Genomic DNA, 13451 nt, shown 5'->3' with positions numbered 1-13451 from the left:
TTTCTGTATTTCTACAGCAATCTCTGTTCGTCTTAATATAGACTCTCAGTTTGGCATATACCTGTAATAGAAATTGCAGGGTTCTAGTTCTAAAGGATTTTGAAAATGGATAGATAATGTGTATGTAAACCAACTTATGCATTATAAATTTAAATATACATCCTATTACTTTTTAAAATTAAAACTGGAATTTTGGAGGCGTGCACATATTTTTGTATGCAACTTTATTTTGTTCTCGTTTACTTTAATGAAAAGAAGGAGTAGGAGTGACATGACAGCAGTGTTCCAATATCTCAGAGGTTGCCACAAAGAAGAGGGAATCAGCCTATTCTCCAAAGCACATGAAGGCAGGATAAGAAGAAGCGGATGGAAACTAATCAAGGAGAGAAGCAACCTAGAACTAAGAGAAATTTCTTAACAGTAAAAACAATTAATCAGCGGAATGACTTGTCTCTAGAAATTGTGAATGCTCCAATCCTGGAGGTTTTTAAAAAGAGATTGGACAACTATTTGTTGTCTGAAATGGTATAAGGCAGTGTTGGTGAAACTTTTTGGCAACAAAATGGGCGCATGCGCCCGCAGGGGAGCACCAAAAACTGGAAGAACAGCTCCCTGGCATGCAAACACGGGAACACCAAAAACCAGAAAAGCAGTTCCCCAGTGTGCATGCATTGCCAGCGAGCTGAACTTCAGGTTTCCAGCATGCACATGTGTGCTGGTCACCTGGTTTTATGGTTTCTGTGTGTGTGAAGACCAGCTGCATGCCAGGTAGCTGCTCTTCCAGTTTCCGTTGCTCCCATGTGCACGAAGATCAGCTGGCCAGCACGCATGTGCACGCTGGAACCCAGAAGGGCAATGGGGGATGGCTAGCATGCCCAGAGAGATGGGCTTTGTGTGGCACTTCTGGCAGCGGGTGGTTCGGAGAATCGGTAGCACCTCCCCACCCATGCCCACCCAATTGCCCAGTCGCCCGCTTGCCGCTTCTTTCTGGCTCACTCATTTTTTCCACCCGAATGGTAGGAATAGGTTATAAAAAATGCTTTTAAAAGGTTTTTTAAAAAAAGGCTCTGACGAACACAGCTGTGGCGCAGGATCATCAGAACCTTTTTAAAAACTTGTTTAAAGCATTATTCTCCTGAATAGGTAGTAAAAAATGCTTTAAAAAAGGGGGGGGAAAAAGGCTCCGACGATCGCATACCACAGTTGATCACACACACACACTGTGCGTGCTGCTCTACTTACGTGCACCTCACATTTGGTGCATGGTGTGGACTGTGCATGCACACGCACAGTGCATGTTTGGCACGCAGAGCACATGCACAGCCACCCAACCGGTAATAAACTGGTTCAGATTTCACCACTGCTATAGGGTTTCCTGCCAGAGGAGGGGGTTGGAGCCCCTTCCAACTCTGTTATTCTGTTGTTCTACTATAATCTTATATACTATATACAGATAAATATATATCTTATCCACCATTTAGAGTCACCAGGTTGAACTGGAAAGGTTTATACATTGTTTAAGTGAATTAAATGATTAAACAAACAAACAAACAAATAAATAGATGTCAGATTTATGTATGCCTCAGTCTTCCAGCCTACTTATTCAATGGAAGCTATTTATTCAAATGGAAGCTATTCCTCACAGCACACTATTCAACTTGAAAATAGAGCAGAACATTCACAAGCTGAGATCCTAAATCTAAGACTAATGGGAACATTTACCACTAATTTGTTAGCTTTTTAAGCACTCCCTCCAGAAACATATTGTTCCCAAACAGAATGCATGCCAAAATTGTTTGACTGAATAACTCACTTATTAAAATTCTAGTTTCTTTTCCCCCATTTCCTGCTGCATATTTGAATATCTTAGGCAGACAGAAAAGTAGAAACGCTTTGATTCCAAATGGGGGAATCTGAAGCGGACAGAGTTAATTCAGCATATAAAAAAACATCTGCATATAACCTCCTGAGATGAAGCTGTTGCTACATGAAGGTAGTCATGTCGTAAATTGGCAGGAAAAGATGAACCTGGATTGTCTTCAAACATGAAATAATTTTACTGAATAAATCAAAAGCATGGGGATGCATTATGTTTTCCAAACACTTTTTAAAAAAACTTTCAAAGCAAAAAGAAGAAAAAAAAACCAACTTCCTTCATCTAAAATGACGAGACATAAAATGTTATGGGTAACATTTTTTCCCTGGCAGATTCACATGTGGTTATTTTCCTGAACAGCATTTGATCCAAGCAAGACAATTGTTGTCTATGGAGCAGTTCTTAGAAGTTCAGCTTAGAAGTAACGTACACTGGCATTTGGTTTAGAATAAATGATGGGCACAAATTATTTAAATTATTGAAAAATAATAAAATAAAAATGAATAAAAAGATTTAAAAATAATAGATACAAACTCAAAGGAAACCGCTCCAAACTTGATTGCAGAAAATATGACCTCAGCAACAGAGTGGTCGATGTCTGGAATGCACTACCTGACTCTGTAGTTTCTTCCCCAAACCCCCAAAACTTTAACCTTAGACTGTCTACTGTGAACCTCACCCCATTCCTAAGAGGTCTGTAAGGGGCGTGCATAAGTGCACCTGCATGCCTACCATCCCTGTCCTAATATTCCTTTTTACTTACTCTTTTCATGTATCCAAATTATGTTTATACTTTTACCTGTTATCTTATATATGATTGAAATAAATAAATAAATAAATAAATAAAATAAAATAAAATAAAATAAAAAAATAAAATAAAATAAAATAAAATAAAATAAATAAATAAATAAAGATGAAAGCTCCTTCAAGGAGGTAAAAATTGAATGTGCAACTAGGGTGCCTTAGGGCTAAGATAGGAAGTTGAAAAATGGCATCAGCCGGTTCTTTCCTTGCAGAAGTGTGCCATGAATTTTCACACGACTCAGTCTGGGATCAAGACCATATTGGTCATCCTGATTTGCTTCTGGAGGTTACCTAATACTTCCTGCTCTGGGAGATTGGACCAAAGTACCATTCCCACCCAAAGAACTTGTTTTTCACCTATTTTCTTACCCCTCTCCAGTGAATTTCTCAATAAATAGAGAACTTGTTTGAGAATAGGAGTGTTCAGATCAGTTGATGAGTGGGTGAGATGCTTCATGAAATTCACAACGGGCTTAAAAGTTGTTTTGGTTTTTTTCCTTCCAATAGCATATGCTCCTTGTTTGGAGGCGTGAGATTTCTGATCGTGCCACATATTTGTCTTTTATGACACAAATCTCTTTAATTCTTATTTTGTTATATTTTTTTTCTCCAAAATTGCAGAGAGGGAGTGTGCAATATTGTACCCATTTAAAAAAAGATCACATACCTTGACTACTATATGTAGCACAAATCCAGTTACAAAAACAATGTATAACCTTATTCCTTTTGTTTTAATATACTGGGTGATCTTAAAATGAAGTTCTTATGCCATTTATAGATGCAAATAGATTTGCCTGTTTGTCTGTGTGTGTGTGAGAGAGAGAGACACACACACACACACATACACAGAAAGACAGAGACAAACAGAGAGAGAGAGAGACAAAGAGAGACAGTGAACATACATATAGATTGCATCTGTGCCCTGTTTTATGTTTCCTCTTACATGGATTTTAAAGCAAGAATCTGATGCTTGCTATTTGAGAGGTTCGTTATACATCTTTCCAATTCATTTGCCAAACTATTTAAAATCAAGCATAGAGGCTTGTGGAAAGAGTTTGATTTTCCATGCTTTAAAGCTGACAGCAATATTTTGCTCTATATGTAGTTTGTTTTGGCTGCCCAGATTTAAACTGTGCCAAGAGTTTCAGTTAGTTGTGAGGGCGTGTGGCAGTGTTTCATTTGGTCTGGAAGATATCCAAAGAATTTCAGTAATCAGGTATTCATAGAATGAAATTGCTTACAAAAGGTGACATTGAGCTAAATAAGAGGTGGAATGAATTTGCATAATGAGGGGGTTTCATATAATGCTGCCTCTATAATCTCTGTGCAAGTGACATAATATTTCTTGATGAAAGTAAATGTATGCATAGATCTCAACTTTTGTAGACAAAAAAACAATATAATAAGTGCCCTCCTACATATGAGCATGTCTATTCATTGATTCCAATGGAACTTCTCTAAGTTGAGCTATTATGGTTACCTCTATCACTTTAAAACTGTTTATCTAAATCAGAAGGTGTTACTCTTTTTACACAGGTAAATTATTTGGACCTGCCTTCCCAGTGTCCTGCTTCATCTGAGGTGAGGATGCCTTGAAAGGGATGAGTGGAAAATGCCAAGGATGTTCTCCCAGCAAACTCACCCAGAGTATAAAGGTCACCCCAGCTGTGCAGTTTTATTTATTTATTTTTATTTATTTATTTTTATTTATTTATTTTTATTTATTTTATTATTTAGATTTTTATATCGCCCTTCTCCCGAAGGACTCAGGGCGGTGTACAGCCAGATTAAAGCAATACAATATACAATTTTAAAACAACAAATTAAAATAACATATTCTATAATGGCCGAAAAATTTAAAAACCGTCAAATTTGACCCAATAAAACAGAATATCCCGATTTAAAATTATTAAAATTCAAAAAATTCAAAATTCAAAAAATTAAGAATTAAGCCAGTCCCGCTTGGATAAACAAGTACGTTTTCAATTCACGGCGAAAGGTCCGAAGGTCAGGTAGTTGACGCAAACCAGGGGGAAGTTCGTTCCAGAGGGTAGGTGCTCCTACAGAGAAGGCCCTTCCCCTGGGGGCCGCCAGCCGGCATTGCTTGGCGGATGGCACCCTGAGAAGACCCTCTCTGTGTGAGTGTACGGGTCGGTGGGAGGCATAGGGTAACAGCAGGCGGTCCCGTAAGTACCCGGGCCCTAAGCCATGGAACGCTTTAAAGGTGGTAACCAACACCTTGAAGCGCACCCGAAAGACCACAGGTAGTCAGTGCAAACTGCGCAGGAGCGGTGTTACCCGGGAGCAACGTGTGGCTCCCTCAATCACCCGCGCAGCTGCATTCTGGACTAACTGAAGCCTCTGAGTGCACTTCAGGGGTAGCCCCATGTAGAGACCATTGCAATAATCCAGACGAGAGGTGACTAGAGCGTGAGTGACCGTGCATAAGGCATCCCGGTCAAGGAAGGGGTGCAACTGGCGAACCAGGCGAACCTGGTAAAAAGCTCTCCTGGAGACGGCCGCCAGGTGGTCTTCAAACGACAGCCGTCCATCCAGGAGAACACCAAGTTGCGCACCCTTTCTGTTGGGGCCAATGACTCGCCCCCAACAGTCAGCCGCGGTTGCAGCTGACTGTACCGGGGTGCCGGCATCCACAGCCACTCCGTCTTGGATGGATTGAGCCTGAGTCTGTTTCTCCCCATCCAGACCCGTTGAAGCAAGCACACACCTATATTGAGTAGCAGTGATAAGGAAGATCCTGGAGGCCACTCATCACTTTAGTGACAAGAGTAAATCAGTGGTGGGATTCAATTTTTTTTACTACTGGTTCTGTGGGTGTGGCTTGGTGGGTGTGGCATGGCTTGGTGGGTGTAGCTTGGTGGGCGTGGATGGGGAAGGACACTATAAAATCTTCCTTCCACCCCACTCCAGGGGAATGACACTGTAAAATCTCCATTCCCCCCCCCAATCCAGGGGAAGGTTACTGCAAAATTCCCATTTCCTCCCAATCAACTGGGACTTGAGAGGCAGAGAATAGATGGGGGCGGGGCCAGTCAGAATTTTTACTACCGGTTCTCCGAACTACTCAAAATTTCCACTACCGGTTCTCCAGAATTGGTCAGAACCTGCTGAAACCCATCTCTGGAGCAAATGCATCATTGAGAAAACAGTGATAAACCACTTCTATATTTTACCGGGGGGGGGCGGGAAATCACACGGATAGACAAAATAAAACGATTGATAATACAGTGCTGGATGAAGGCCTCTTTTGAGTTGGATGGCACTCAACATACTACTGAAAAAGAGCTGAGATACTTTCAGATATTAACAGCGCTTACGATGTAGCTAGACTTAGCTCCTAGAGCATCTGGTTGCTGGCATTGCCATGGAGGAAAAGACAATCTACAGCTGCAAAGACAGAATTACAGTGGAAACATGAAATATATAAATATGGAAAGCTCAACAGTGTTATCATCATCATCATCAGAGTTTGAAAGGAACTCGGAGGTCTTCTAGTCCAACCCTCTGCTCAAGCAGGAGACCCTATACCATTTCAGACTAATGGATGTCCAATCTCTTCTTTTTTTTTTTTAATTTGAATTTATATCCCGCCCTTCTCCGAAGACTCAGGGTGGCTTACATTGTGTTAAGCAATAGTCTTCATTCATTTGTATATTATATACAAAGTCAACTTTTATTGCCCCCCAACAATCTGGGTCCTCATTTTACCTACCTTATAAAGGATGGAAGGCTGAGTCAACCTTGGGCCTGGTGGGACTTGAACTTGCAGTAATTGCAAGCAGCTGTGTTAATAACAGACTGCTTAGTCTGTTGAGCCACCAGAGGCCCCTGGTGGCCTCTTAAAAGCCTCCAGTGATGGAGCACCCAAAATCCCTGAAGGCAAGCCATCCCACTGGTTGATTGTTCTCACTGTCAGGAAATTTCTCCTTAGTTCTAGGTTGCTTTTCACCTTGGCTAGTTTCCATCCACTGTTTCTTGTCTTGCCTTCTAATGCTTTGGAAAATAGGTTGACCCCCCTCTTCTTTGTGGTAGCCCCTTAAATATTGGAACACTGCTATCATGTCACCACTATTTCTTTTCACTAGACTAGACATACTCAATTCTTGCAACCATTCTTCATATGTTTTAGTCTCCAGCCCCCTAATCATCTTATTTGTTCTTCTTTGCGCTCTTTCCAGTCCCAACATCTTTCCAGAGCCTCAATATCAGACAGTTTAAATGAATTGACACAGGGGTGAAATCTACTTACCTTCCTTATCGGTTCAAAAGTGCACACGCCACACGCACGTCACATTCACGCGCAGACCTTCTGCACATGTGCAAAACCTGTGCATGCACAAAACCTTCTGTGCATGTGCAGAAGGTAAAAAACACATTACTTCCTGGTTAAAACCAGGAAGTACTGACACCCGGGCGGGGATCGCTGAACCACTGGCCACAATTGCTACAGGATTGAGAGATCTGGTCAGAACCGGGAGCATTTCACCCCTGCATTGACATCATAAAAATCAGCAAGTGCAAATATTTTTCATCAGAGATTCATATTCATTATTACTATGGATGCAAAAAAACAAAGGACTGGCAATGTTTCCATGGTCAGGAAGGATACAGCAAAGACATTACTTCAGGAAAATGCAGTCACTGACGAAATAATAAATTTTAACTTCAGTGGCAACTATTTAACATGGTACTTCTCCAAGTTTATGTTCAAACCACTGATGCAGACGAAGAGGAGGTGATCAGGTTTTATGGTCAAGTTCAATCTGAAATTAACAGACTATGCAAGGTAAATATGCTTCTTGTAGTTGGAAACTGGAACAAAAAGATGGAATTAATACAGAGCAAAACATACAGTAGTTGTATTGTACGGCCTAGGAAACAAAATGAAATGGGATAATAGTTTATTGTTTTCTGTCAGTCACTTTGCTTTGAATATGATTGATGTTTCTCAAACAATAATAAAACAATTTGATGAATTCTAAGCTGTGGGGCATCGTCAATAATATCTGTAATAGCACTTACATAATTAAATGGGGTCTGACAGAAGAACTGGCGTGTGTGTGGGTGATGTTTATTCATAGAGTTGACAGCTATCTCAGAAGTCATCTAGTCCAACTTCCGTGCTCAGCACAGTATTTGCTAACTTGTTTCAGAAGATGGCTATCTCAGAAATGAAACATGTTCTCTTATGGAGCTAAATGTATTCAGGACTTCACTTCTGTTCTTTCAACATCTTGATAAGCTTTTTCTGAATTTATTCCACATTGTTGATATTTTAGGGATAATGATGCCCAGAACTGGACACACTATTTCTAAACTGATAAAGTCACTCAGCCTGTTATTGATTCATTAATAGTTGTATCACTTAGTACACATGGTTTTGTTTGTTTTTGTGGTGTTCAGTCAGCATTGATTCCTAGTGACAGCTTGGATTAGTCCCTGCAGTTTTCTTACCAAGATTTTTCAGAAGTGGTTTGCCTTTGTCTGCTTCCTAGAGCTAAGAGAGAGTGACTGGCTCAAAGTCACCAGCTTCAGCTAAGGCTGAATTAGAACACACAGTCTCCTGGCTTCTAGCCTGATGCCTTAACCACCATGCAAACTATCTCTGTCACGGTACCATTTTATTAATGAGAATGTCATTTGAGATTTTGCCAAATATAGGTAATCCTAAACCTATGACCATTTGTTTAACAATAATTGAAAATTGACTTATGAAGAGGAAAAAAAATGACTTATGACTGGTCTTTACTCTTATGAGTAAAGACCAGTCTTTATTAGATTAAAATTTTAGCATGCTTGGCAACCCAGGATGTATTTATGATGGCTGCAGCATTCTGAAGTCATGTGATTGGCATTTATGCCTTTCCCAGGGAGTTTCTGGCAAGCAAAGTCAAGGGGAGAATCTGGATTTGCTTAATGACTATATGTATCACTTAATGACTGTGGCAATTTGCTTAATAACTATGGCAAAAAAATAGGGGGCATTGCTTAGTGACAGAAACTCTGGTCCCAATTGTAGTTGTAAGTTGAGGGCACTCTGTACTTTCTTGTGGTTAAGATACATTATGTCAATGGAGTTCCCTCAATCTCTTTCAAAAGAGGTTAATTTGGCATCACTTTGTGTGTGTGTGTGTGTGTGTGAGAAAGGGATGCTAGTCGAGTGTAATTTGCTCTGTTTTACCTCTGTCCTCCCCCAATATTATGCTTCTAAATGAGAGACATTTATTTTAAGCAAATACACTTCTAAGCTATTTAATAATCTAATATATTATCAAACTTTAGAACAGTTCAGTCTGTAATAAATTGGGAGAATTTTTATTGGAGTTCTTTCTCCAGGTATTTTTTTTAAAAAAGCTATCTCAGTGGCCCCAATGATCTCTCTCTTTGAATTTTAAGCCTAAATAATTCACTCAAGAGAGAAACAAATGAATACATTGATGTGAATGGAAAGTTACCGTACACAAACTTTAAAGGAGATGTGAAATGCAATCACATATCTACAGGATATGGTTTCATTCAGTTTTGCACTTGGATAATCCAAAAAGAAAATATTGGTATTGGACCTATTTTAACACTCAATAAAAGTAGGTAGAATATAGGTTGCTGTCTGTAATCTCATGTTCAGAATATGTACAATAAACAAGATAAGATTGTACTCTTAATACAGAAAAGCAAATGCTCTTTAATACATATAACAAAGACCTGGTAATATAATGTCTATAACTGAATATAGCACTTAACGCATGCCTTTTGTTTAGAAGAAACCAAAGAAATGGAAATGGAGAAAGAGTAGCACAGTATGTTAAAAAATATCCACTCCTGCTTAGAAATTCAAATAAATGAACTTGGCAATTGATTTGAAAGCATCTGGGTGAAAATAAGTGATGGAATGAATAAAAGCAATACCATAGTTGATGCCTGCTAGGCTGTTATTTACCCACCAACCAAGAAAAAAAAATATGGGGATTATGTTTTCCAAAAATAAATTGCAGATCTTTAAAAGAAACATGAACTGGTAATGATGGGGGTTTAGTTGCTCCAACCTCTACTACAAACAACCTTTATGAAGGTCCTTCCAGGAAATTCTTAATCTGTCTTGTTTGCATTTTTTTCCCTCTTGGAGAAGGAGGAAAAGAATCCTTGACTTGTTAGTAACCAACAGGGAAGATTTAGTCAAGAAACTACATCTGGAGAAGGTGACCACATACAGTAATAATGGAATTCTTGGTTTTAAAGGAAACTAAAATTGATCAAATGTATATATGGTTTGAAGAAAGCTGATTTTAATAACTCAGAGCAAAGAAGAAAAGAATTGCGTGGAAGGAATCACTAATAGAAAAAGGAGGAGGATAAGAGTTCTTAAAAATGGATGCAACAATTAGAAATCAGAAACAATCCAGTGATTGAACAGAAGAAAGTAATATGGCTATGCAAAAAAAGCTTAATTAAAAATTAATAAAAATAATCCATTCAGTGGTGGAAGGATATATATAAATTTGTATAGCAAGGGAAAAACTATGAGTTAAATAAAAGACATTATAACACGGGAAGGAAAGAGGAGGATTGGGTTTACCAGATTTGAAACTATATTTTGCTGTTTGTTGGTGTTAAGATACAGAAGGTTATTGGATTTAGAAGATCACCATTTGAGATCTGGGTGGCATTGGATATCTATGGCATAATAAAGTTAAGGTAAAGGTAGACTTTAAAAATTTTTATGTCAGGCAAGCTATTCTTAGAGTCTGGAATAAAGATAAACTTAGATTTTGCTTGAAATCGGCTTTGTGGATTTTCAGCACTGTAGACATTTTATAGATGAAAAATGATAAGTAAATATAAATTGTTAACTTATCATAATGCATCAGAATTCTCTCAAGGAGATTATAAAATGAAATCAAGAGAAGATTTAATAAAACAGAAGAATAGTCTTGGTCAATGGCTTTCTCATGTATAATTAACCCAAAGATTTTAAATGGATAAAAAATATTATGGTTTTGAACAAAGTAAGACTGAGTTTGAAATAGAATTATGCACTAATGATGAACATGTTATTGCTAAAATGTATAAATATTTGTTGTAATATGGAACAGAAGAAAAACAAATAAAAGAATGTGTGATAAAAGGGCCTAATTTTTGGCTATAATATACAAATGGACCAATGGGAAAATATATGGTGAAAGGATTGAACTTACATATATTCTAATATTAAAGAGAATGTTTATAAAATGATGTATTGCTGGAATTTGTCACTAGAGAAATTATCTAGAATATATAAAGACACGCTAGAAATGTGAACAGCATGAAGGGATAGTTTATCATACTTGATGGACATATTAAACCCCCACCCCAAATAAAGGATATAGATGCATACATTAATTCAAAAGATTTTAAAGGTTACAGTACAACTGAAACCAGAGACTTTTCTTTTGGGACTAATGGACAAGCAACTAGAAAAAAAAAGGTTTGACACTACCCATAATGGAGAAATGGCTGGTAAAGATGATGAAACTTGCAGAGTTGTCTAAATTAATTTCTTTGATTAGCAAAAATCCACATTTTTTCTGCAATATCCTCATTTATGGCTGATTGGAAACCCCTTATATTCTTTACATTAAATCATAAAAAATGCACTTATGATTTCCAGTTTTGATTATTAGAAAAGACTGGATAACACAAACAGCTGTTGGAACAGATTATCAGCATGTTTCTGAGCACTTGGACAGGTACGCTAAAATTAATAGGAATTAGAATTTGTCTGAAACAAATTGTGCCAAACTTATTTTATGTCCATCTTTGATAAAATTACTAGTTTGGCAAACCAGGGTAGTGGTACAAGCATACTAAAATTGGACCTCAACAAAGCCTTTGACCAAGTGGCTCATTATATTCTCCTTCAAAATTTGATAAAATATGAGCAACCTGGTAATACTGTTAGATGGGCTTACAGTTGCTGAAGGAGTGCATCTAAAATGGTCCTGTAAATGGCTCAACTTCAGCATAGAGGGAAATAAAGTGTGGAATGACATAGGATTGTTCAGTTCAACACTTTTATCAATAATTTGGAGGAATCAGTTGAGGGGACATCTGTACATTTTGTAGAGAATACAGAATTGTGGGATCGATTGGCTAAATCATTAGATGAAAGAAAGGATCCAGGGCTGAAATGCGTAGGGTGGAATTTAACAAGGAGAAATGTAAAGTTCTTCATCATATAAGAAAAACATAGGGCACAAATATAGGATAGGGGACATCTGGATCGACACTAAGATACTGAAAGGGTGCCAACATGAGTCATGTGTGATATAGCTACTCAAGAGACAAATGCTACCTTGGAGTGCATTAACAGGAGCGCTGAGTTCAGGCCACAGGAGAGAATGTCCTTCTCTATTCTGCCTTAATTGAACCCTGCTTGAGTTGTCTAAAAAGGGTATCAATATATTGGAGTAAGGTCAGAGAAGGACCACCAGGATGTGGAAATAAGTTCTATGAAGAAGAGTTAAAAGAGCTGAAAACCTTTAGCCTCAGAAGAGAACATGTGAGGAAATCAGATATCTAAATATTGTCATACAGAGGAGGGATGGACTTGTTCTTTACAGTATTGTCCCAGAGAACAAGACAAGAACTAGTGGACTACATTTGCAGGGAAGTACTGGTAGATTCAAATTAGGTATTTGGAAGAATCTACAAGAGCTGTCATTCAATGAAATGGCTTGCCTCACTAAGTGATTTGTTCCCCTTTACTGGCAGACTTGAAACAGAGGCTGGGTAGCAAGATTCTTCACTGAGCAGAGGGATGAACTAGTTCACGGGTATCAAACTCCCTGTGTCACGCTGCTGTCATGTGATGTTTTGCGATGTTTTTCCCATTCACAGAGTTGGGGTGGACATGGCCTGTGGGTGGTACATCTGACCTGTGAGCCACTAGTTTGATACTCCTGAACCAGTTGATCTCTGGAACATTGTGATAAGGAGGGAAGGAAGTGATAGACCCTTTGCATGGCACTTTTAGGAACTCTAGTTTCTGTGTGTTTAACATAGTGTAGCTACTTATAGTACTGTTTGAGAGTAACAGCTAACATCAAAAACGTCATCAAAAAAGCACAACAAAGAATGTTCTTTCTGCGCCAACTCAGAAAGCTCAAACTGCCCAAGGAACTGCTGATCCAGTTCTACAGAAGAATTATTGAGTCTGTCATCTGCACCTCTATAACTGTCTGGTTTGGTTCTGCAACCAAACAAGACAGAGACAGACTTCAGAGGATAATTAGAACTGCAGAAAAAACAATTGCTACCAACCTGCCTTCCATTGAGGACCTGTATACTGCACGAATCAAAAAGAGGGCCGTGAAAATATTTACAGATCCCTCACATCCAGGACATAAACTGTTTCAATTCCTACCCTCAAAATGACGCTATAGAGCACTGCACAACAGAACAACTAGACACAAGAACAGTTTCTTCCCGAATGCCATCACTCTGCTAAACAAATAATTCCTTTAAAACACTGTCAAACTGTTACTAAATCTTCACTGCTATTAATCTTCTCATCGTTCCCATCACCCATCTCCCTCCACTTATGACTGTATGACTGCAACTTTGTTGCTTGTATCCTTACAATTTATATTGATATTGATTGGTTCCTGATTGCTTATTTGTACCCTATGACTATCATTAAGTGTTGTACCTTAGAATTCTTGATGATCTTTTGCTTTATGTACACTGAGAGCATATGCACCGAGACAAATTCCTT

The sequence above is a fragment of the Ahaetulla prasina genome, chromosome 2, assembly GCF_028640845.1.
Source record: "Ahaetulla prasina isolate Xishuangbanna chromosome 2, ASM2864084v1, whole genome shotgun sequence".
NCBI lineage: Eukaryota > Metazoa > Chordata > Lepidosauria > Squamata > Colubridae > Ahaetulla > Ahaetulla prasina.
This window is presented reverse-complemented; position numbering follows the sequence as displayed.